General features: G+C 36.1%; 1 protein-coding gene and 1 pseudogene across 2 annotated transcripts in view; one reads left to right on the top strand and one right to left on the bottom strand.

The window, feature by feature from the left end:
- Nucleotides 1–25,654, bottom strand: part of LOC309660121 (uncharacterized protein) — a 1,229,325-nt gene that overhangs the window by 603,213 nt on the left and 600,458 nt on the right. The window lies entirely within an intron of this gene.
- On the top strand, nucleotides 17,019–20,506 carry LOC309660034 (zeta-crystallin pseudogene; annotated as a pseudogene). The gene has a single exon. The product of its transcript is annotated as a zeta-crystallin pseudogene (transcript).

Genomic DNA, 25,654 nt, shown 5'->3' with positions numbered 1-25,654 from the left:
TGACCACTGAATCCCTGAGCACTAATATGACAAGCCCCTGAATCTTCCCATCTCTGTAATGCTTGTGTCTTGCAAACACCCCTAACATACTTGTTACTTCTTGCTTTTCCAATCTGATTCGCACAATGTCATCAATATACTGTACTAGTGAGATAATTATTATGATGTCCAGATAATTCACGTCTCTTTAGAGATGAGGGGTATGAAGGTGCCTTGGTATCAATGTCAACTCAGACCCTGTGTCTAACAGTCCAAATGGTTGGGTATTCCCTTTCCTGAGTAAATGGTTATTCCAGAAGCAGATTTTATAGAGCAATTTCTAAGCAGGAAGTTTATTGGGGAGTGCTCTCAAAATCAACACCTATAGAAAAGTAAAGGATACAGGATTGGATGGAAGGAAAATTGAACTGTGATGCTCTCTCAGAAAAGATCTCAGCTGGCCTCACAGGGAGCACTGAAGCTTTGATAACCCTTCAGAGTTATTCTAACTCATGGAAAAATAGCCAGGACGCTATACCTCTGTGTCGACCAGTCGGTGGATACAGGCTGCCCAGGGAAGGGGATGTGATCTTGGGTGATGTGGCTCTTTTAGCCGAGGCAATTTGAATGGAACTAATAAGTGAGGGCTTTCAGTTTACATCTCTAACAGCAGTTGGCAGGGCAGGTTCGGGGGAAGCCCTTTATTCCTAAAGAAGGGGTCACAATGTCTACTACACCCCCACTTGGTACATTATATCATAAAAAGTTCACTAGTAAACTGAAAAGAAGTTCAGTGCAATTTTTAAGTCTCTCCATAGGAGTTCAATTCACTTAACATCATGTTTTCCAATGTTCTAGTGTACACTAGACACTAACCATACTTAAAGTACGTATTATATCAACAAAAGATTGATATGTGTGTGTTATTTTCAAAGTCATTTAAAATAATTTATCACTTAAAAAACAAAATAAAATAAAATAACATCACTAAATTGTATAGCAAAAAATTAACTTTTTTAAAAAGCAAATACTCTCAATTCTTAAAAAAATTCCATAGGATAGCCAAAGAAATCAATACGAGGGACATTTTTCTCCTTCCCAGTATTCAGAGGAGCAACTAAAATATTACATCTTGGAAAGAGCACTGGTCTGGAAGTGAGAAGACCTGGGTTCAAATTCTATTTCTACTGTCTTTTATGTGACCTAGGGCATGCAGTTAGGGTGCCTCCTAATGATACGATGTAGGGCAAGCTCTGTATGTTTCTTCTATGTGTGTGTGTGTGTGTGTGTTTGTGTGTGTGTGTGTGTATGTTTTATGAATGCTTCAAGGGTTATTGTGAAGACCGAAATATTTCAATACGTAAAAGTGCTTTTGTAAGGTACAAATTAGTATATGAACATAACATTATTTAGTAATCTGTGTTAATTCAAAATTATTATACCTGATTTATTATATATCCCTCTAACTGTAAAGTGGCATGTAAGTTTTATCCTTCATTATAATTGAGATGACAATAGAATTAAATGAACACACATGCTTCATTCAACAGCTCCCCACGGCTCAGAGACTACAGCTTAGTAGTACTCATTAAATAGTTGTTGATGAATAAGAAACTCTACAAAGAGTATCAGTAATCAATCCACAGATATTAAGTCATGCTATCTATATAAGACCTACATGAGAATTACTAATTTACCATATTGACTCCCAGTGAGACTTGGTATTATAGAATCATAACATCTTAGGGCTGGAAGGGGCCTTAACTATCATCCAATTTAGCCATGTCTTTGATAAATGATTTAACCAAGGTACAGATGTGAATAGTGACATGTTTGAAATCAGGTCTAACTAGCTGCATAACTGCGTCAGAATCCAAAACTCTCAACAACCAGGTTAGCATTCTTTCTTTCGCACCAGTCTATATGTCATTTTTCTATTATTCTGGCTCCCTACAGAAGTAAAATATAGTGAAAAAAAAGAAAATGTTTTCTAACACAATATCTTGAAGGGATTTTTTCACTTCAAACTCAAATTAAGGTTTACTAATCTAATTTTCAAATCTGGAATATGGTAGAAGAAAAACTCTCAACAATCATTTTGATATAAGGGAGTTAAGAAAAAATTAATTTTTAAAATAAAGCTATCAAAATTTTTTGGCAGCACTTAATTGAACTTCACGTTGTTTCTACCTTTAGATACCATTCTGTTTTCCAACCAGTACCCAACAAAAGACACATAATTCGTTTTTCTCTCTTCTCCCCTAATTCATCCAACCTTAGCTTTCTCATATGAAATATGTATTCAATGTACCTTGTATTATATGAAATACATAAATTTATATTATGTGAAATATAATTTACCTCTTTCAATTTCCAAGCAGAATGATTAGAAAAACACATGTCTAAAGTCTGATCTAAACGTAATAGAAAAGGAATCATCACAGTTTTATGTTATGCATAAAAGATTTCAAAATGCTACTAGGCATATTTGATTCTTAAACACTTAAGCAATTGCTAAAAATTATTTTCCTAGTGATTATGTAGACAGACTTTTAGGAAATAGTAGGGAAGATATCAAGAACAGATGAAAATAGCAACATGAAGGCATATCTGCTTAATGCAATAATAAAGAAACCTGAAATGTACAAATATGAGGTTGTCACAACAGCACAAATCAAAGGTATTTCCTATGGCTTTTGAAAGCCAACAAAAAATGGCAAGGTATTGAGAATGAGCAAAAAAGGTAATTTTACTGAAGTTCTTTTACCAAAGAACTGAAGAAAATTGAGTTAACAAAGATCTTAAAATAATAAGGTAGGGGAACTTTTAGAGATGGTCTCTTCAATAAAAAATTTTTTCAGCAGTCCAAATGGGAAAAAACATTATTTTTTCTTTGGATTAAAAAAATGGAATCCATCAATAGAATTATCCACATAATCACATCACAGAGCTGTCTAAAAATATATAAAATATATTTTTGGCTTATGCTTCAGAATTTTAGGGATCATTAAAGTGCTTAATGTGCTTAAGTACATGTTTTAAAAAGAAATTGGTTGTCTTCTACACTTACATTCAAGGTTGCATTCTGATTTCTTCCTTTTTAGATTCATGAAGAAACGGGAATGCCGATTTTCTATATAATATGGACACTGTTTAACACTGTTAAATAATATATTCAGCATGAGTAAGGTATTTATGAAAGTTGAATAGGTTCATATGGATAGTCTTATTAAAATGGAGAAATTTTGCTTCTAAATGCTATTAGGAGAGTAAACCAATGTTTCAGTCGACGTGCCCTTTAATTTATAATCAAAGGGATTTGGTGTTCTTACTTTTTAATAAATTGCCTTTGTAACAAAGAGACCTCTTCTTTTACTCAGAGAAATTGAAAAAAAATAGTTTGTGATCTTGACGTTCTACTCAGGCATTCTGAGAAAAGATTTGACAATTTCCACCCATATCCAAGCTACATTAAAAAAAACAAAACTCACCATCCTTTATATCTCCACACCTAATTATTAAGTGTCAATCAAAACTGACAGTAGGACAACAAAGCCACACAATTACACAGAAGAATATACGTTTAAATGCCATTCTAAATTTATGAAATTGCATAGTTTTAGAGTCCTCTTAGAAAATGACAAAAGGTGCCAACCATAACCTTTTCCCTCACTGGTGAATACAACAAATACACATCCTTAATGCATTCACCTTTTATTCTTACAAACAATGCTAAAAATTTTGGAGGTTAATTCCTATCTTTTTATTTCTTGAGGTTAGGAAGTTTATTTCATATGTATCAAAAATCACTTATATCTAGAAAAATAGTGAAAAGCATAAATTAAATTAGGTCAATTTTGTTTAATTATAAAAAATTTATACTCATAATAAAATATTTAATAATATAGGAGAAATTATAGATTAAAATAGACTTCATTCCCAAGCCTTGGCTGCCTAATTCCTATCCTCAAAGGTCATTTGGATAGTCATATTAAAATGGAGAAATTCATTATTGATGACTTTTGGCAGATCATTCTATACATATTCTACGAATTGATAGATTGTTATGGATATATTTATATATATTATCTTTTAGATAAATAATATAATTATATATTTATATATATCGCATGCATCTGTGAATGTAACTGTAGGATAAATTCTTAGTAGGCAAATTTCTATGTCTAAGCATGTATGTAAATATATATATATATACATACATAAAATTATATACTATAATTTAAATTAGTTAATATTAAATTATATCAGCTATGATATATTTTTAATACAGTGCAGATATAACCCATTTTTAAGAGTAAAGTTAATCAACAATGGACCACAAGATAAATGATAATTTTGTAAAAACAACTCAAAACAAAACATAAATATTTTTACAGAACTAGAACAAAAATTTTCAAATTTGTATGTAAACACAAATAGCCAAAGCAATCTTGAGAAATAGCCAAAGCAATCTTGAGAAAGCCAAACAGAGCTGGAGGAATCAGTCTCCCTGACTTCACACTATACTAAAAAAGCTGAAGTCATCAAAACAGTATAGTACTGGCACAGAAACAAAAATATGGATCAATGGAACAGGATAGAAAGCCCAGAAATAAACCCATGTACCTATGGTCAATTAATCTACAGCAAAGGAGGCAAGACTATACAATGAAGAAAAGACAGTCTTTTCAATAAGTGGTGCTGAGAAAACTGGAGAGCTACATGTAAAAGAATGAAATTAGAAAATTCTCTAACACCACATACAAAAATAAACTCAAAATGGATTAAAGACCTAAATGTAAGACTGGATACTATAAAACTCCTAGAGGAAAACATAGGCAGAACACTCTTTGACATAAATTGCAGCAATATCTTTTTGGACCTGTCTCCTAGAGTAATGGAAATAAAAACAAAAATAAACAAATGGGACCTGATTAAACTTAAAGCTTTTGCACAGCAAAGGAAACCATAAACAAAATGAAAAGACAATCTACAGAATGGGAGAAAATATTTGCAACCTATGTGACTGACAAGGGAGTAATCTCCAAAATATACAAACAGCTCATACAGTTCAATATCAAAAAAGCAAACAACCCAATCAAAAAATGGTCAGAAGACCTAAGTAGACATTTCTACAAAGAAGACATATAAATGGCCAAAAGGCACATGAAAAGATGCTCAACATCACTAATTATCAGAGAAAAGCAAATCAAAACTACAGTGAGGTATCATCTCACACCAGTCAGAATGACCATCATCAAAAAGACTACAAATAATAAATGCTGGAGAGGGTGTTGAGAAAAAGGAACCATCTTTCACTGTTGCTGGGAATGTAGATTGGTACAGCCTCTGTGGAGAATAGTGTGGAGGTTCCTTAAAAAACTGCAAATAGAGCTACCATGTAATCCTGCAATCCCATTCGCAGGCATATATCTGCAGAAAAACATAACTCAAAAAGATATATGCACCCCAATGTTCATTGCAGCACTATTTACAATAGCCAAGACATGAAAGCAACCTAAATGTCCATCAGCAGATGAATGGATAAAGAAGATGTGGTACATATATACAATGGAATTGTACTCAGCCATAAAAAAAAAATAAAATAATGGCATTTGCAGCAACATGGACTGACCTAGAGATTATCATACTGAGTGAAGTAAGCCAGACAGAGAAAAACAAATATCATATGATACCACTTATATGTGGAATCTTAAAAAAATGATACAAATGAATTGATATACAAAACAGAAATAGACCCACAGACATAGAAAACAAACTTATGGTTACCAAAGAAGAAAACAAGGTAGGGGTGGGGAGGGTGGGGATAAATTAGGAGTTTGGGATTAACATATACACACTACTATATATAAAATAGATAATCAGCAAGGACCTACTGTATAGCACACGGAACCATACTCAATATTTTTTAATAACCTATAAGGGAAAAAAATCTGAAAAAGAACATATATATATATATATATATATATGTATATATGTGTATATACATATATATATATTTGTATATGTATACCTGAAACTAATACAACATTGTAAATCAACTATACTTCGATAATAAATAAATAAATGAATAAATAAATAAATAAATAAAAACTTAAAGAAAATTCCTTGGGAAAAATAGTTGACGGCCAACACTGGAATTAAATTTTGAAGAGCACAACAAAATGACAATAGCAATCACTAGTTTGTAAGATTTAAAATAAAAATAAAACTATAACTTTAGTTATATTAGGTTAATAAATTGGGCACATTAATAATGAATGTCATTATTTCTTGAATATGCAGCATCAAAAAAGCAAACAAAATTATGAATGCCAAATAAGATAACATATTTGTCATCAATGCAGAAAGTAATTAGCCCAATATTTGAATGATTTCACGTTTAAAGCCATTAAAATCGCACAATTGCCTGAAAATGGTGTTATTATGGAACAAAGTGAATATATACCTCCTAACTATTTCTATTGGTATAGAACAAACATATGGTTCAATGACATACCCTATTTTTTCATTTGATCTTTCACTGGGAGGGAGGGAGACTTAGATATTTGAAAATTTATCCTTACTTCATTATTCTATTTATATAGAGAAATTTAAAATGTCTTTTTATTTGGAAGAATTTAAGATCTAGAGTAAACAGTACTAGGCTGATCACTGTGTAGTAGACAAAGTTTTTATAACCAGGGTCAACAAATTTATTAGATCTCCAGTTTCCAGCAAGCAATTTGAGAAATGGAAAACTTTGGACCTCGGGTATATACAGGAAGCGCAGCTGTGTTCAAGTTTTCTGAAAATGAGAAAATGCATAATAATCTAGTTTTTTTTCAAGATTTTGTCCTTAAAATACATGTTCTAAAATATATTCCTTGAGGTCTTCTTATGTAACTTCTTTGAGAATGTGGGTTTAATTTCAAAATGCTCTTCCAATAATCAAGTATTAAATATAGTGTATGTTGCTTTATATGTATTTATTATCACAGAACATAGTGAAGGAAGAAATGTTTAGGTCTCTCCCTCTCCCCCCTGACCCCCCACACACATTCATCAAGCTTCATAATGATTGAATTTATTCTAGAGATCACAGTCAGCTTAGATTATCAGTATCTGCCTGGTTCTAAATACAGTTGTAGCAATAGTACCTAAAACTGTACCCATAAAAAAAACAATTACTACTCTTTAATAAAACATCTTTTTGGGGCTTCCCTGGTGGCGCAGTGGTTGAGAATCTGCCTGCCAATGCAGGGGACACGGGTTCGAGCCCTGGTCTGGGAAGATCCCACATGCCGCGGAGCAACTGGGCCCGTGAGCCACAACTACTGAGCCTGCGCGTCTGGAGCCTGTGCTCCGCAACGAGAGAGGCCGCGATAGTGAGAGGCCCGCGTACCGCGATGAAGAGTGGCCCCCGCTTGCCACAACTAGAGAAAGCCCTCGCACAGAAACGAAGACCCAACACAGCCATAAATAAATAAAAATAAAATAAATTTAAAAAAAATCTTTTCTAGGACTTCAATCATCAAATGACTGAATAATTTAGTGCCTTTGTTTTTATTATGACACCTACTGCATTGGTCTCAGAAAAATTCACTCATCATTTCTCCAAGATTAAATTTAATGTACACACTATGTAGATCATTGTATTAGGAACAATACATTGATCAAAATTTGGGTTTGATTCTTAGTCTAACATTGTTCCAGGATCTATAGTTTATACAGAGAAATATGGTCTTTCATTTCTAGGAGCTTTTGAACTATCTAGGGATTAACGATCTACAAACAACAAAAAAGTCGAATAGCAACAACATACGATACATGAGAAATGAGTAGAAAGGCAATAAGGTACTGTAGATTTTTAAGGAAAAAGTCTGTAGTCACTACTTCATAGAAGAAATTTAACTGGAAGCATCGCTTGATGATGAAAGGAATTCAGACTTACAGTGGAAAATGAAAAATCTATTTTAGGCATAGATAATTGTGTGAACTTATATTAAGGCACATGGTACGGGACTGGTTTAGGAAGAATGTACATATCTATCTGGCCAGAATAGACTTTAAGAAAAAAAAAAAAACAACTATAGAATATATCCATTGGAAACTAGTTGGAATCTAGGTCATACTAGACCATAGGGACATGCTAGTACATAGGGACTTCTAATACAAGTGTAAGGAAAAAGCATTTTATCCTATGGGAAGAGAGAAATTCTTAGAAATCTTTTATCTGAGGTGGCAATGGTTTATAAAAATTAATCTAGATATAAGAAATAACATGGATGGATGATAATACTAATACCTAAAATACCTAAAATTTACTCAGCACTTACTGTGTAATAGGCATTGTGCTAGGTGACCAACATCTTAAATGTACTTAGGGACTGATGTTATAATATAACACAATGTTATAATAATAATGTTATAATAATTCCTATTTCCAGGGGAGACGATAAGGTTAAGACAGGTTCAAGAATTTCCCCAAGATCCCCAAGCTGACCCACGAATGAGCCAGAACTTAAATGTGGGCAGTAAGTCTTTAAGCCAGACTTCTGCAGGCAAGTAATTAAAACTGGTCTTTTGTGATAAGTTGCTCTACTGTGCAGCTACAGTGAAAATAAAGAGGAATGAAAGGGTGCTAAAGAAAATGTGAAGGAAATCAGATCAGATCAAACAGTGCTGTGAAAACGCAACACATTTAAGGAATAAAATTTTTGAGTAAGAATGTATTAGTATTATCCACATTTTCTTTGCAGAAATTTGCTTCTACCTTTTCCTGAATTACGTGGTCATGCTAATGATAGTCAGTTATCCTAGACTGGTTTGACAGAAAATTCAAGATGAAAACAATTTGCAGATGTCTCAGAATAGACTCATTTTGTCAGATTGCTCTGCTGGTGATGGTTTGGTTTTGTGTGAATGATTTTCCCCCAATATGTATTCAGTAGAAATGATACAAACCAGCTTTGCAGATAGGTCTCTTAAGGGAAAATTAGCTTTGTCCTTACCTATGTTTCCTAAAGGCATCTTTCCATCTGATTATTCTTCTTCAGTTTCTTTTGGAGTAGACATAAGGAAAGCATTAAAAATCTGCTCACAGTAAATTCTTGCAAAGTTTCATCCAAAACAGATTCTTATGAAAAAGTAAGAATAAAAATGAGTTCATTCCCTGATTTTTGTTAGATCTTACCTATCTTCTTTAGAGATAGGCTTATTAAATAACTTTGCACCAATAACACCTAATTAGAAATATGAATATCTAAACTTGAATTAAATGTTTAAAAAGCATTAAATCTGGCATAAAATTCTTCTACCAGGAAGTCATGACTAGGGCATATAAAGTGGGTTTGATAACTATTTATTACTGAATGAGCAATGTGGCTGTAACTTGAATGCAGGTCCAACTCTTTTCCATAGCTGTTTTACAGTGTAACCTACATAAGATTTACTTTGGATAATCAGCTAAAGGTAATTTTGTCCAACAAAAGTTAAGTAGAAATATGAGTCATGATCGTGCCACTCCCCTGCGTAAGACCCTGAAATGGCCTTGCATTACACTCTGAGTAAGGTCAAAGTCCTCACAATGATCTTGTATGAACTGGCACCTGCTACCTCTCTGATCTCTCTCTTGCTGCTCTCCCTCTCAATCACTCTGCTCCAGTCCCCTTTGGCCTCTTGGCTACTTCTCAAACAAACTAGGTACCATCCTAAGGTAAGGCATTTACTGGCTGGTCCTTCTGTCCAGAATCTTCTTCAAAATTTCAACATGGTTGATCCCCTCTTATTCTGCAAGCATTTGCTAGAAGACATGAATAATGCCAATCCTGACCATCCTATTTAAACATGTTCCCTCCACTGATACTCCTCATCTTGCTCCACTTACATATGCTTTGCCAGTTATCACCTTCTAACACACAAGAAAACCTATATATAATACATATACTTTTTTTTTTTTTTGGTTTGTTTATTTATTTATTTTTGGCTGTGTTGGGTCTTCGTTTCTGTGCGAGGGCTTTCTCTAGTTGCGGCGAGCGGGGCCCACTCTTCATCGCGGTGCACGGGCCTCTCACTGTCGCGGCCTCTCTTGTTGCGGAGCACGGGCTCCAGACGCGCAGGCTCAGTAGTTGTGGCTCACGGGCCTAGTTGCTCCGCGGCATGTGGGATCTTCCCAGACCAGGGCTCGAACCCGTGTCCCCTGCATTGGCAGGCAGATTCTCAACCACTGCGCCACCAGGGAAGCTCCGATACATATACTTTTTAAATTTTATAACCATTTTGCCTAAAAGGTAAGCTCCTGGAGAGCAGGAGTGTTTGTTTAACAAAACAAACACTGTTGAATCCCAAGCATCTAGTTCAGTTCCTAAATAGTAGATACTGAACTAATATTTGTTGAATGAAAGAGTGGATGAATGAAAGCATCTTCACATTCTCCCACCAAAATTGGTCTCTAAATAGCCATCTTGTGTTCAGAGCTGCAGGGTAAAGAGTCAATAAACTTTTTAGTTGGCCAATCCTTCACCAGGGAAACATTAATGAATATAATTCTTCCAGGGCATATTTTTGCTAAGTGTTTAGAGCAATTGCTAGTTAAATATTGTGCTTTACGGTTGAAGTCTGATGAGTGTTACTTTATAAAGTGTCAAATAAACAGAATGAAGCAGACACTCTTTTAAGTCATATACAATCCTATTATCTTTGATAAGAGTAGATGCTAAAGAGTATGTCTCTGAGACAGGGAAAATCAACGCAATTATCTACACTATGTGATCTTTGAAATCATGTCTGCCTCATGTTTGAATAAAACCTCTCAATACCTTGACATTTATAAATTCTCAATAAATATTTGCTGGTACAAGAATGCATTTCAAAACTCCCTTTTCTCTAGCATAGTGTCAAGGATTTTTAATTTTAGCTGCTGAGACTTAGGAGATCTCTGGTGGTTCCATGTCCTCTCTGCCCAAAAGGAATTTTGGCTAAATAACTTCAGAGCTCACATTCTATTGATTTACACTTATTTTAACTATTCTGCTAGATTAGCGAATTCCTTAGACAAAAGAACACTGGGAGAAAGGCTAATGAGTATTTTTTCCTTCAAATTGTCATGCTCTCATTATGGTCCTCCCTAATCTGTGCCTTAAGATGTTCTTTTCACTTCAGTTAAATCTACAAATAGCATGTTGAAAGAATCTCATCACTTTCTTCTCTGTGTTTTAATATTACACCCCCAAAAGGAAACAGTTCTATACAGTGAATAGATATTAATGCCTGGCTGAATTTCATCAACAACAAGAAAACAATAAATTCTATTCTTTCTGGGTCTGTGGTCAGTGCACAATATTGTGTACTACAGTGTGGTACTGTATCTTAGCAGTGTGAACCAAAGATGGACTGACAGGCCTTAAATTGGATCTAGCTTTGGGGAATTTAATAAAAAAAAATCTAGAATGAGAGAAAGTTAAAGAAAGAACATTTAATCAAAAAACAAATTTCTTTAACAATTGTTTTTCTAAAGTCCCTTTGCTATCATCTTAAACTCACATATTTGATTCAAAGCTTTTCCCTCAATCTTATGGGGTCAAACAAGTTATCATGATACAATTGAAACTTCAGATTCTCATTGCTGAAATCTTTCATTACAATTCTAAAAGGTCCTGCTATGGTCTGAATGTTTATGTCTCCCTGAAATTAATATGTTGAAACGGAACCTCCAAGTTTTGGCATTAGGTGGTAGGGCCTTTGAGATGTGATTAGGTCATGAGGGTGGAGTCCCCATGAATGAGACTAGTGCCCTTATAAAAGAAGCACAACATAGCTCCTTAGCCCCTTCAGCCATGTGAGGATATACATATAATGAGAAGTCTGTAATCTGACTTTTACCTGACTGTGCAGGCACCCTGATCTTAGATGTCCAGCCCCCAAAACTGTGAGAAATAAATTTCTGTTGTTTATAAGCTACTCAGTCTGTGGTATTTTGTTATAGCAGCCCAAACAGACTAAGACAGGTCCCCACTACTACCACCATTTCCTTAATGTCTATCAATATTCATAAGGACTCATAAGATTGAATTCTTAGAATGTGATCATTCTTGACTGCCTTTCTGGTCTAGGAAGTAGATTATATGAGATAGGAATTGCATTAAGACTTCTTCCACAAAAACAAAGAAACAAAAACAATAGAAAAACCCTTAGAGGTACACGTATTGGGGAGACCTTCAAGATGGCAGAGGAGTAAGACGTGGAGATCACCTTCCTCCCCACAAATACATCAAAAATACATCTACATGTGGAACAACTCCTACAGAACACGTACTGAATGCTGTCAGAAGACCTCAGACTTCCCAAAAGGCAAGAAATTCCCCACAAACCTGGGTAGGGCAAAAGAAAAAAGAAAAAACAGAGACAAAAGAATAGGGATGGGACCTGCACCTCTGGGAGGCAACTGTGAAGGAAGAGAAGTTTCCACACAGTAGGAAGCCCCCTCACTGGTGGGGACAAGCGGGGGTGTGGGGGGAAGCTTCGGAGCCACAGAGGAGAGCACATCAAGAGGGGTGCAGAGGGCAAAGCAGAGAGATTCCTGCACAGAGGATCAGTGCCAACCAGCACTCACCAGCCTGAGAGGTTTGTCTGCTCACACACCAGGGCAGGTGGTGGCCGGGAGCTGAGGCTTGGGCTTCGGAGGTCAGACCCCAGGGAGAGGACTGGGGTTGGCTGTGTGAAGACAGCCTGAAGGGGCTAGTGTGCCATAGCTAGCAGGGAGGGAGTCCGGGAAAAAGTCTGGACCTGCCAGAGAGGCGAGAGACCATTGTTTCAGGGTGAGCAGGGAGAGGGGCTTCCTGCTCCGTGTGCCCAGAGATGGCAGAGCACTGCTTAAGCAAGCTCCAGAAACGGGCGCGAGCCACGGCTATCATCTCGGACCCCAGAGGCGGGCACGGACCACTAATGCTGCCACCAAGAATACTGTGTGCAAGCACAGGTCATTACCCACACCCCCCTGGGAGCCTGTACAGCCCGCCACTGCCAGGGTCCCATGATCCAGGGCCAACTTCCCCGGGAGAACACATGGTGTGCCTCAGGCTCTTGCAATGTCATGCTGACCTCTGCCACCACAGGCACACCATGCATTCCACTTATGACTACCATACCCCTCTCTCTCCCTGGCCTGAGTGAGCAGTAGAGCCCTAATCATCGGCTGCTTTAATCTCCTCCTGTCTGGGTGGGGAACAGACTCCTGAGGGTGGCCTACATGCAGAGGCAGGGCCAAAACCAAAGCTGAACCCCAGGAGCTGTGGAACAAAGAAGAGAAAGGGAAATCTCTCCCAACAGCCTCAGCAGCAGCAGATTAAATCCCCACAATAGACTTGATAAACACTGCATCTGTGGAATACCTGAATAGACAATGAATGTTCCCAAAATTGAGGTGGTGGACTTTGGGAACAACTGTAGACTTGGGGTTTGCTTTCTGCATTTGATTTGTTTTTGGTTTTATGTTTATCTTAGTTAAGGTTTTAGTGTTTGTTTTCATTGGTGGGTTTGTTTACTGGTTTGGTTACTCTCTTCCATTTTTTTCTTTTTTTCTCTTTTTGTGAGTGTGTGTGTGTAAGTTTCTTGGTGTGATTTTGTCTGTTTAGGTTTGCTTTACCATTGGACTTAGGGTTCAGTCTGTTCGTTTTTTTTTGTTGTTTTTTTTTCCTTTTATGAGTGTGTGTGCGTATGTTTCTTTGTGTGATTTTGTCTCTTTAGTTTTGTTTTTACCATTTGTTTTGGGGTTCTGTCTGTTCGTTTTTTGTTCTTTTTCTTCCTTTTCTTCCATGCCACACACCTGGCAGGGTCTTGGTGGTCTGGCTGGGTGTTGGGCCTGAGCCTCCAATGTGGGAGAACTGCATCCAGGACATTGTACTACCAGAGCCCTCCCGGCCCCATGTAATATTAATCTGCGAGTTTTCCCAGAGATCTCCATCTCAACACAAAGACTCAGCTCCACCCAATGGCAAGCAAGCTACAGTGCTGGGTGCCCCATGCCAAACAACTAGCAAGACAGGAACACAACCCCACCCATTAGCAGACAGGCTGCCTAAAGTCAAACTAAGTTCACAGACACCCCAAGACACACCACCAGACGCAGCCCTGCCCACCAGAGGGACAAGATCCAACCCCACCCACCAGAACATAGGCACCAGTCCTCCTCACCAGGAAGCCTACACAAGCGACTGAACCAACCTCACCCAGTGGGGGCAGCCACCAAAAATAAGAGGAACTACGAACATGCAGCCTGTGAAAAGGAGACCCCAAATACAGTAACTTAAACAAAATGAGAAGACAGAGAAATATGCAGCAGATGAAGGAGCAAGGTAAAAAGCTACCAGACCTAACAAATGAAGAGGAAATAGGCAGTCTACCTGACAAAGAATTCAGAGTAATGATAGGAAAGATGATCCAAAATCTCAGAAACAGAATGGAGAAAATACAAGAAACAATTAAAGAGGACCTAGAAGAACTAAACAGCTAATAAACAATGATGCACAATGCAAAAAATGAAATTAAATATTCTCTGGAAGGAATCAATAGCAGAATAACTGAGGCAGAAGAACGGATAAGTGACCTGGAAGATAAAATAATGGAAATAACTAGCGCAGAGCAGAATAAAGAAAAAGAATGAAAAGAATTGAGGACAGTCTCAGAGACCTCTGGGACACCATGAAATGCACCAACATTCAAATTATAGGGGTCCCAGAAGAAGAAGAGAAAAAGAAATGGTCTGAGAAAATATTTGAAGAGATTATAGTTGAAAACTTCCCTAACATAGGAAAGGAAGTAGTCAATCAAGTCCAGGAAGAGCAGAGAGTCCCATACAGGATAAATCCAAGGAGAAACATGCCAAGACACATATTAATCAAACTATCAAAAATTAAATACAAAGAAAAAATATTAAAAGCACCAAGGGAAAAGCAACAAATAACATACAAGGGAATCCCCATAAGGTTAACAGTTGATCTTTCAGCACAAACTCTGGAAGCCAGAAGGGAGTGGTAGGACATATTTAAAGTGATGAAGGGGAAAAACCTATAACCAAGATTATTCTACCCAACAAGGATCTCATTCAGATTCGACAGACAAATAAAAACCTTTATAGGCAAGCAAAAGTTAAGAGAATTCAGCACCACCAAACCAGCTTTACAACAAATGCTAAAAGAACTTCTCTAGGCATGAAACACAAGAGAAGGAAAAGACCTACAAACACAAACGCAAAACAATTAAGAAAATGGTAATAGGAACATACATATCAATAATTACCTTAAATGTAAATGGATTAAATGCTCCAACCAAAAGACACAGGCTCGCTGAACGGATACAAAAACAAGACCCGTGTATATGCTGTCTACAAGAGACCCACTTCAGACCTAGGGACACATACACTGAAAGTGAGGGGATGGAAAAAGATATTCCATGCAAATGGAAATCAAAAGAAAGCTGGAGTAGCAATACTCAAATCAGAAAATATAGACTTTAAAATGAAGACTATTACAAGAGACAAAGGAGGACTCTACATAAAGATCAAGGGATCAATCCAAGAAGAAGATATAACAATTGTAAATATTTATGCACCCAACATAGGAGCACATCAATACATAACGCAAATGCTAACAGCCATAAAAGGGGAAATGACAGTAACACAATAATAGTAGGGAACTTTAATACCGCACTTTTACCAATGGACAGATCATCCAAAATGAAAATATATAAGGAAACACAAGCTTTAAATGACACATTAAACAAGATGGACTTAACTGATATTCATAGGACATTCCATGCCAAAACAACAGAACACACTTTCTTCTCAAGTGCTCATGGAACATTCTCCAGGATAGATCATATCTTGGGTCACAAACCAAGCCTCAGTAAATTTAAGAAAATTGAAATCGTATCAAGTATGTTTTCCAACCACAACGCTATGAGACTAGATATCAATTACAGGAAAAAAACAGTAAAAAATACAAACACGTGGAGGCTAAACAATACACTAGTAAATAACCAAGATATCACTGAAGAAATCAGAGGAAATCCAAAAATAGCTAGAAAAAATGACAATGAAAGCACAACGACCCAAAACCTATGGGATGCAGCAAAAGCAGTTCTAAGGGGGAAGTTTATAGCTATACAATCCTACCTCAAGACACAAGAAACATCTCAAATAAACAACCTAACCTTACACCTAAAGCAGTTAGAGAAAGAAGGAAAAAAAAAACCAAAAAACAAAGTTAGCAGAAGAAAAGAAATCATAAAGATCAGATTAGAAATAAATGAAAAAGAAAGGAAGGAAACAATAGCAAAGATCAATAAAACTAAAACCTGGTTCTTTGAGAAGATAAAAAAAATTGATAAACCATTAGCCAGACTCATCAAGGAAAAAATGGGAAAAGATGCAAATAAACAGAATTAGAAATGAAAAAGGAGAAGTAACAACTGACACTGCAGAAATACAAAGGATCATGAGACACCACTACTAGCAACTATATGCCAATAAAATGTACCACCTGGAAGAAATGGACAAATTCTCAGAAAAGTACATTTCAAGACTGAACCAGGAAGAAATAGAAAATATGAACAGACCAATCACAAGCAGTGAAATTGAAACTGTGATTAAAAATCTTCCAACAAACAAAAGCCCAGGACCAGATGGCTTCACAGCCGAATTCTGTACAACATTTAGAGAAGAGCTAACACCTATCCTTCTCAAAGTTTTCCAAAATATTGCAGAGGGAGAACACTCCCAAACTCATTCTATGAGGCCACAATCAACCTGATACCAAAACCAGACAAAGATGTCAGAAAAAAAGAAAACAACAAGCTAATATCACTGATGAACATAGTTGCAAAACTCCTCAATAAAATACTAGCAAACAGAATCCAGCAGCACATAAAAAGGTTCATACACCATGATCAAGTGGGGTTTATTCCAGGGATGCAAGGATTCTTCAATATATGCCAATATATCAATGTGATACACCATATTAACAAACTGAAGGATAAAAACCATATGATCATCTCAACAGATGCAGAAAAAGCTTTTGACAAAGTTCAACACCCATTTGTGATAAAAACACTCCAGAAAGTGGGCATAGAGGGAACCTACCTCAACATAATAAAGGCCATATATGACAAACCCACAGCCAACATAGTCCTTAATGGTGACAAACTGAAAACATTTCCTCTAAGATCAGGAACAAGACAAGGTTGCCCAATCTCACCACTATTATTCAACATAGTTTTGGAAGTTTTAGCCATGGTAGTCAGAGAACAAAAAGAAATAAAAGGAATCCAAATCGTAAAAGAAGAAGTAAAACTATCACTGTTTTCAGATGACATGATACTATACATAAAGAATCCTAAAGATGCTACCAGAAAACTACTAGAGCTAATCAATGGATTTGTTAAAGTAGCAGGATACAAACTTAATGCACAGAAATCTCTTGCATTCCTATACACTAATGATGAAAAATCAGAAAGAGAAATTAAGGAAACACTCCCATTTACCACTGCAACAAAAAGAATAACATACCTAGGAATAAACCTACCTTAGGAGACCAAAATATGTATGCAGAAAACTATAAGGTACCTTTGAAAGAAATCAAAGATGATACAAACAGATGGAGAGATGTACCATGTTCTTGGATTGGAAGGATCAACCTTGTGATAATGACTATACTACCCAAAGCAATCTATAGATTCAGTGCAATCCCTATCAAACTACCAATAGCATTTTTCACAGAATTAGAACAAAAAATTTTATAATTTGTATGGAAACACAAAGGACCCCAAATAGCCAAAGAAATCTTTGAAAGAAAAACAGAGCTGGAGGAATCAGGCTCCCTGACTTCAGACTATACTACAAAGCTACAGTAATCAAGACAGTATGGTACTAGCACAAAAACAGAAATATAGATCAATGGAACAGGATAGAAAGCCCAGAGATAAACCCACACACATATGGTCACCTTATCTTTGACAAAGGAAGCAAGAATATAAAATGGAGAAAAGACAGCCTCTTCAAGAAGTGGTGCTGGAAAAACTGGACAGCTACACGTAAAAGAATGAAATTAGAACACTTCCTAACACCATACACAAAAATAAACTCAAAATGGCTTTTTTCCGTGAAACCTGAGGGAACACTCAGAGATTTTGATTTCCCACTCTAGAACCAGTATCTAGGTCACCATGGTGACTGAACAGAAGTTGATGAGAGCTATTAGAGTCTTTGAATTTGGTGGACCAGAAGTGCTAAAACTCCAGTCGAATGTTGCCATACCAATTCCGAAAGACCATCAGGTTCTAATTAAAGTCCAAGCATGTGGTGTAAACCCAGTGGAAACATATATTCGCTCTGGTACTTACAGTAGAAAACCACTTCTACCCTATACTCCTGGCTTAGATGTGGCTGGAATAATAGAAGCTGTTGGAGAGAGTGTATCTGCTTTCAAGAAAGGTGACAGAGTTTTCACTACCAGCACAATCTCTGGGGGCTACGCAGAGTACCAGTACTCTGGCAGCCGATCACACTGTTTACACACTGCCAGAAAAACTGGACTTTAAACAAGGAGCTGCCATCGGGATCCCGTATTTTACTGCTTATCGAGCTTTGCTTCACAGTGCCCATGTGAAAGCTGGAGAAAGTGTTCTGGTTCATGGGGCTAGTAGAGGGGTTGGAACAGCAGCATGCCAAGTTGCTAGAGCTTATGGCTTACAGGTTTTGGGCATAGCTGGTACTGAGGAAGGACAAAAGATTGTTTTGCAAAATGGAGCCCATGAAGTATTTAATCACAAAGAAGCTAATTACATTGATAAAATTAAGAAATCTGTTGGTGAAAAAGGAGTTGATGTGATTATTGAAATGCTAGCGAATGTAAATCTTAGCAACGATTTGAATCTTTTGTCACATGGAGGACGAGTAATAGTTGTTGGCAGCAGGGGTCCTATTGAAATAAACCCACAGGACACCATGGCAAAGGAATCTAGCATAATAGGAGTTGCTCTCTATTCATCCACCAAGGAGGAATTTCAGCAGTTTGCAGCAGTCCTTCAAGCTGGAATGGAAATTGGTTGGTTGAGACCAGTAATAGGTCCCCAGTATCCATTGGAGAAGGTGGCCCAGGCTCATGAAGATATCATTCATAGCAGTGGGGCTACTGGAAAAATGATTCTTCTCTTAAATTGATTAATCCTTCCACAGATTTCCTGCATAATTAAAGGTTTCTTATCTCAGTTTTACGTACAATACATTTGCTTTAATTAGCATTCATTTGATTCAGTGAGTTTCTTATATTAAAAAAAAAGATTTATCTTTAGCGATCATAGACATTGGAGTGCAATTTATTTTCTAGCTGGCAATATTCTTTATGCCTTCTGCCTCTCATCCAGGATTCATCATAGTAGGAAATAGAATATTAGTGGTCACTTGGCATTGGAGGGCATTACAGAAATTCCTAACTGATACTTGATCATTGATTCCATACCTTTGACTAAAACATGCTAATTCAAAGTAAGACTGCTTCATTTCCAAGCCTACTTCTTTATAAGAACCTTACAGGGACGTCCCTGTTGATCCAGTGGTTGAGACTTCGCCTACCAGTGCCGGTGGTGTAGGTTTGTTCCCTGGTTGGAAAGCTAGGATCCCACATGCCTTGGGGCCAAGAAAACCAAAACAGAAAACAGAAACAATATTGTAAAAAATTCAATAAAAACTTTAAAAATGGTCCACATCCAAAAATCTTAAAAAATAAAAACAAAAGAAGAACCTTATAAAGGTTCTTTAGTCTCTGATTAGCCCAGAACTATATTATACTGAAGATTTTCTGGACTAAATAAGACACCTTTTCCAAACTAATCTCATCTAGATCTACAAGTCTCTCAGAAGGGCAAGATAAATGATGTCCAGAGAAATTTGTTAGTTTTCCAATATATTCCCCAATATATTATGACATTCACTAGGTTAATGATTGATTACCAATGATCCATATATTCTGTGAGGACAGGAGCCTTATCTTTGGTATAATATGATACTAGGTACATAGTTTCCAAATAGATGCTTATTGATTGATTCAACTTCAAAGTAGATTTAGAGTTACCTGTTTGTGTGGTGGGGACCATATATTTTTATTTAAATTAATAAATGAATTTACACATTAAGAAAAATAAATAAATAAATAAACTCAAAATGGATTAAAGACCTAAATATAAGGCCAGACACTATCAAACTCTTAGAGGAAAACATAGGCAGAACACTCTATGACATAAATCATAGCAAGATCCTTTTTGACCCACCTCCTAGAGAAATGGAAATAAAAACAAAAATAAACAAATGGGACCTAATGAAACTTAAAAGCTTTTGCACAGCAAAGGAAACCATAAACAAGACCAAAAGACAACCCTCAGAATGGGAGAAAATATTTGCAAATGAAGCAACTGACAAAGGATGAATCTCCAAAATTTACAAGCAGCTCATGCAGCTCAATATCAAAAAAACAAACAAGCCAATCCAAAAATGGGCAGAAGACCTAAATAGACATTTCTCCAAAGAAGATATACAGATTGCCAACAAACACATGAAAGGATGCTCAACATCACTAATCATTAGAGAAATGGAAATCAAAACTACAATGAGGTATCACCTCACACCAGTCAGAATGGCCATCATCAAAAAATCTACAAACAATAAATGCTGGAGAGGGTGTGGAGAAAAGGGAACCCTCTGGCACTGTTGGTGGGAATGTAAATTGATACAACCACTATTGAGAACTATATGAAGGTTCCTTAAAAAACTAAAAATAGAACTACCATATGACCTAATAATCCCACTCCTGGGCATATACCTGGAGAAAAGCATAATTCAAAGAGATGTGTGCCACAGTGTTCATTGTAGCACTATTTACAATAGCCAGGACATGGAAGCAACCTAAGTGTCCATTGACAGATGAATGGATAAAGAAGATGTGGTACATATATACAATGGAATATTACTCAGCCATAAAAAGAAACGAAATTATCTGTAGTGAGGTGGATGGACCTAGAGTCTGTCAAACAGAGTGACGTAAGTTAAAAAGAGAAAAACAAATACCATATGGTGACACATAGATAAGGAATCTAAAAAAAAAGGTTCTGATGAACCTAGGGGCAGGACATGAATAAAGATGCAGACGTAGAGAATGGACTTGAGGATACAGGGTTGGGGGGAAGGGTAAGCTGGTATGATACACTCTACCAAATGTAAAATAGATAGCTCGTAGGAAGCAGCTGCATAGCACAGGGAGATCAACTCGGTGTTCTGTGACCACCTAGAGGGGTGGGATAGAGAGGGTGGGAGGGAGAGGCAAGAGAGAGGGGATATGGGGATATATGTATACATATAGCTGATTCACTTTGTTATACAGCAGAAACTAACACAACATTTTAAAGCAATTATACTCCAATAAAGATGTAAAAAAAAAAATGTATGCATATTCCTATATCAGCATACAAAATCTACCACTCCATCATGAAGAGAAAATACATGGAATTGCGCTCCCTAAAGATTCATTAGTAAGCTAATTCAGATAATATTTATTTTGTTTCTCTATGAACAGTGCTAGGCTCTAAAATATCGCTGGCTAGGTGAGCTAGTCTACTAGTTCTAAATCTTCACCATCTAATATGGTAGTCACTAACCACATGCAGCTGTTGAGGACTTGGTGTGTGGTCAGCATGACTGAGAAGCTAAATTTTTTAAATTTAATTTTGATTAATTTAAATATAAACTACTGTCCATATTGGACAGTGCAGTTCTATGGACATATATCTTTGAGTAGTACCAACAGGAGCTATACTGGCAGAAAGCTTATAATCTAATGGACAAGGAAAATAGCAAAGAATGATAAATAAAGCAAATACTTGACAGAGGCTGTTTTCAACTGTTGTTATTGTAAAATTAAGTGTAAGTCACTGGCGGCAGTAAATGTCCAAATCTTGGTCATAAAGCAGGGTGCAAGGCCTTCATTTAAACAATTCTAACAATTATCACTTGTGATACATGTATATGCCTGTAAGAAACATTAAAATGTATCAGAAAGTGCTCTACATGAAAAATCTGTTCTTGACCACCATGAAAAAATAATCTACCAGATATGTCCACCATCTATTTCTGGCAACATGATTGTCATTTCCAGGGATAGGAAAGAAGTCAATTTTAGACTGATGCAAAGACATCTCTAATTATTAAGTTATTAAAAATGGGATGATGGTTTTCTCACATCATTTCTGTTTGTAGTCTCCAGATGTATATTATCTTCATGGCTATTTGTATTGTTTTTCAAGAGAAGTTTTATTTCAGAGAGAGAGAGAGAATGCAGAAACTAGCAAGAAAGGAAGGAAAAAAGGAAGAAGGGAAGAAGGAATTTGCTATGCTGAAGTAATGATGTGCTTTAGAGAGGATAAATGTCAAATCTACTTTTAAGGAAAATGAGAATAAATTATTAAACCAAAGTGACTAATCATATTTTTAGTTGTTGTTCCATATGAAAATTTAGAGGGAGGGGATATGGCGATATATGTATACATATAGCTGATTCACTTTGTTATACAGCAGAAACTAACACAACATTGTAAAGCAATTATACTCCAATAAAGATGTTAAAAAATAAATAAACAAACAAACAAAAAAGAGACTGGAAAGGTTTCAACAGACCAAAAGTCAGATTTTGTGTATGGATCAAAACACTGTGCTTGTGCTATCTCATTTTAACTTTCATCATGTTATTTCTCAGTTATTTGCAGTGCACTGTATTTCCAAATGGAAGATCCGCTTTGTCAAGTGGAAGAAGTAACTGAGCTTATCCACGATGCCTATTTGGCGGCATTCATATGTGCTCCACATTTGAGCTACTGATGGAGAAGATGGCCTGATTAGGTAAGGATGGGTTAGTTCTTCAGAAAATAAAGAGGAGGGAGAGAGAGAAGCTTGATGATCTAATCAGAAAAACCAAGGATCAGACTAAGAAGGAAAATCAAAACTTGGGTAGTATTAAATAAGGAATTATCTAAGTAGAATGGTCTAATGGGATACAATGCATTGGGGCAAAACACTAAAGGAAGAGAGCAGATTTGGTTTCGTTGGATGATACTAGAACTCAGTGGCACACAGGGATATGGGGACAACAGGTCAGGAGCTGAAGAGCAGTGTCTTAACACTTGGGAAAATTTACTCATTTTTCTTAAATCCCATATAATTGTGAATACCTGTTTTCTTGCCACTGCATTAGTTTCTTTGAGACAGAGACAGAAATAACTGCTTAACTGAATTGATCTGAATTTGGTCAATATTACTTACTTTCTCCTTCCACTAAAAAATAAAGTTCTGCGTGTTTTCTTAAAGAAAATACAATACTTGGTTTATTTAAAATATTTTGGGGTAGCTTGGAAACAAATTGAAATAAAGTTGATATATTTAACAAGATCTTTCCTTTGACACTGTCAGTATCCCATGAGGTAAACAGGGTAAACACTATTTTGCCCACATTTCATTTTAAAGATAATTAAAGCAAAACTATGATAAATTAATGTAATGATTAATGTTCATGATTATTTATCAAATCAGTGACCAAAATGTCACTTTAATATTTTTAAAAAGGGAAAAAAATTAAAGAAGTTGTTTTTTTACCATTCCACCAATATTTGCAAAACTATTTCCTAACATTCTCTAAGAAATATGTGTATACTTTTTGCCTAAGAAGTCAGATATTATTTGATACAGATATTCATCAATACTTAAGAAATAATATTCTTAAATATTTTTAGGCTTCTGTTTTCTTTTCTCTAAATATGTCACTAGCACAGTAAAATAAGGCAAGGGTAAATAAATAACCCACTATAAAGTAGCTTGCTACAGATTTAGGTGATTGTCCAGAGAAATTAGTTGATTTTTTCCCCTCCTAACGTTTTCTGCTTTTTTTATACCCTTGTTAAGTTGTTTTGTTTTGTTTGCTGATTTTTTTTTCCCTTAGAGCAGTCTGATGTGGTGTGTGTGTGTGTGTGTGTGTGTGTGTGTGTGTTTTCTGTCTTCTTTTGGTTAATAAAATGAAATACGATATTAGATTTGATTATTCACAGTACTGCTAAGGAAAAATTCACATTTTTATCAGGATATAAGAAACTTAATAGACCATGACCCCTAATAAAATAATAAAATAAGATGATGGGGTTTTAATAATTATTTGTTTGCTTTTAGAGTGGTAGCCAAGGCTGTTTTCATGGTGAGGCATTACTAAATGTCACTATTCGTCTTTCTGTCCTAATTCTCTGTATATTCGTATTTGAAAAGCCTCAATTATCTAATGAAATCATTTGGAAATTATTGACTGAAATAAGTAGTTTTCCAAAAAACACTCTGGTTTTCCCTTTCATACTGTCAATGGAAATGTATTCTCTACCAAGGTTTAATGTACATCAATGAATAGCCCTAGAGACAATTCTTTGCCCTTTGGACAACTTTTCATAGTAGAGGGCAGTGCCGTTTGAATTTAAATGATGTTGCACTTGAGGCCAACAGTAATAAGCAAGCTCTACTAGACTTTCATTACATTTTCTTATCATCTGCATATAATCATAAGCACTTGATGCTAGCTCCTACAGCCTTCATGTGAATTATAAATATCATATTTACGTTTCTCTTTTGAGGAGAAACAAGATTTCTGCTGTGGATGAAGAAGTGAATACAGTTAAATAACATGATCTGTTTACCAAATTGCCTGCCATCAAAAGAAAGCAAAATGCCTGGAAAATGGGAATTGGCTTGACAACTCATTATTTAAAACAAACAAACAAACAAACAAACATGTCTGTTTCTGAATACAGAATTAACCTATTAGCCCACTGTCAAAATAAAGCTTCCAACTGAATGTCCAATTACCCACTCAAAAGACCCTCACAAATCATTTGGGCAAAAACCTCTACACAGAGGCCTGCCTGAAGGTCAGCAGTGGAAATGTGTGATGCAATAAGAGGGGAAAAAAACCAAACAGAGAATTCAAAACACTCTCCTTGTTATTTCCTCAACTCCAAACAAAAGAACCTTTTTAATCTACAATTAATCCCACATTTATCCCAATAGATATAATCCCAACAGTGGAATTGCAAAAAGATCATGCCTACCAGCAGAATTAACTCTCCTTAAGCCCTAAGAAATCCCACTAGCACAGTAAAATAAGGCAAGGGTAAATAAATAATCCAGTCTAAAGTAGCTTGCTACAGAATTAGGTGATTGTCCAGGCCTTGATATCACTAATTGCTTTATGCACGTGGCCTATTGTTTTCTGTGCTAGCTAAATTTTTGGTGGAGGAAAAAGCTGGTGATGCATCTAATTTCAGCTTTGAGAGCCCTGACTGTGCCCCCTTGCTCATCTGATTTTACGTATGCATACATGCATAAACATGGCATTGTAAAAAGTGTATTTAAGTAAAGGTTATCAGCCTTTAAGAATTGTAATGAGGCCACCAGGTTAAAAAAAAAAACTGGTCACAACTTGTGTGCTATGCAAAGCGTAATGCAAAGTTTCTCTTTTCTGAGGCACCGTCCTAAATCACTTCTGCTCTGTGAAGACTTTAATTCAGTGTAAAGAAAATACTCTTCAGCTTCTCCAAAAGCTTC

This window comes from Balaenoptera physalus, assembly GCF_965194825.1.
Source record: "Balaenoptera physalus genome assembly, chromosome: 4".
Classification (NCBI taxonomy): domain Eukaryota; kingdom Metazoa; phylum Chordata; class Mammalia; order Artiodactyla; family Balaenopteridae; genus Balaenoptera; species Balaenoptera physalus.
This window is presented reverse-complemented; position numbering and strand designations above follow the sequence as displayed.